Source organism: Lupinus angustifolius, chromosome LG09 (assembly GCF_001865875.1).
Source record: "Lupinus angustifolius cultivar Tanjil chromosome LG09, LupAngTanjil_v1.0, whole genome shotgun sequence".
In the NCBI taxonomy this organism is placed as follows: Eukaryota; Viridiplantae; Streptophyta; class Magnoliopsida; order Fabales; family Fabaceae; genus Lupinus; species Lupinus angustifolius.
The window spans coordinates 4,823,511-4,825,023 of NC_032017.1; positions in this window are offsets into that span (position 1 = coordinate 4,823,511).

Here is a 1,513-nt window from a genome sequence, read left to right on the forward strand (position 1 = left end):
ATCCTCATTCTCATTCTCGTCCTCATCCTTTCCTGTTCCTCATGCTCATCCTCCTCCTCATCCTATTCTCATTCTCGTCCTCATCCTATCCTCGTCCCCATCTTCTTGCTCATCCTCATCCTCATCCTCGTCCTCCTCCTCATCCTGTCCTTATCCTCATCCTCATCCTCTTCCACATTCTTATCCTCATCCAATCCTCATCCCCATTCTACTCCTCGTCCTATCCTCATCCTCAACCTCATCCTATCCTCATTATCATTCTTGTCCTCATCCTATCCTCTTCCTTATCCTCTTCCTCTTCCTCATCCTCATCCTATTCTCATCCTCATACTCGTGCTCATCCTATCCTCATCCTCATCCTCATCCACATCCTATCCTCATCCTATCCTCATCCTCATTCTCGTCCAAATCCTATCCTCTTCGTCATCCTCATCCTCGTCCTCATCCTATCCTCATCCTCGTCCTTATCCTCTTGCTCATCCTCATCCTCATCCTTATCATCATCCTCCTCCTCATCCTCTTCCTCATCGTCATCCTCATCCTATCCTCATCTCATCCTATCTTATCCTCCTCCTATCCACATTCTCCTCCTCATCCTATCCTCATCTCATCCTATCTTATCGTTATTCTCGTCCTCAACCACATCCTATCCTCATCCTCATTCTCGTCCTCATCCTCATCCTATCCTCTTCCTTAACCTCATTCTCCTCCTATTCTCATCCTCATCCTCATCCTATTCCTCATCCTCATCCTCATCCTTACTAATCTTAATCCTCATCCTCATCCTCATCCTCTTCCTATCCTCATTCTCGTCCTCATCCTTCTCCTCATCCTATCCTCGTTCTCATTCTCGTCCTCATCCTATCCTCGTCCTCATCCTCATCCTATCCTCATTCTCATTCTCGTCCTCATCCTCATCCTCCTCCTCATCCTCCTCCTATCCACATCCTCATCCTCATCCTCATCCTAACCTCATCCTCATCGTCATCCTCGTCCTCGTCCTCATCCTATCCTCATCCTCATTCTCGTCCTCATCCTATCCTCATCCTCATCCTACTCTTCATCCTATCCTCATCCTCATTCTTGTCCTCATCGTCATCCTCCTACTCCTCCTCATCCAATCCTAATTCTCGTCCTCATCCTATCCCCGTCCTCATCCTCTTCCTCATCCTCATCCTCCTCCTCATCCTGTCCTTATCCTCATCCTCATCCTCTTCCACATTCTTATCCTCATCCAATCCTCATCCCCATTCTACTCCTCATCCTATCCTCATCCTCAACCTCATCCTATGCTCATTCTCATTCTCATTCTCGTCATCATCCTATCCTCTTCCTATTCCTCTTCCTCTTTCTCATCCTCATCCTATTCTCATCCTCATACTCGTGCTCATCCTATCCTGATCCTCATCCTCATCCACATCCTATCCTCATCCTCATCCTCATTCTCGAACTCGTGCAATCCACTTCCTCATCCTCATCATCTTCCTCATCCTCATCCTTATCCTCATCCTCA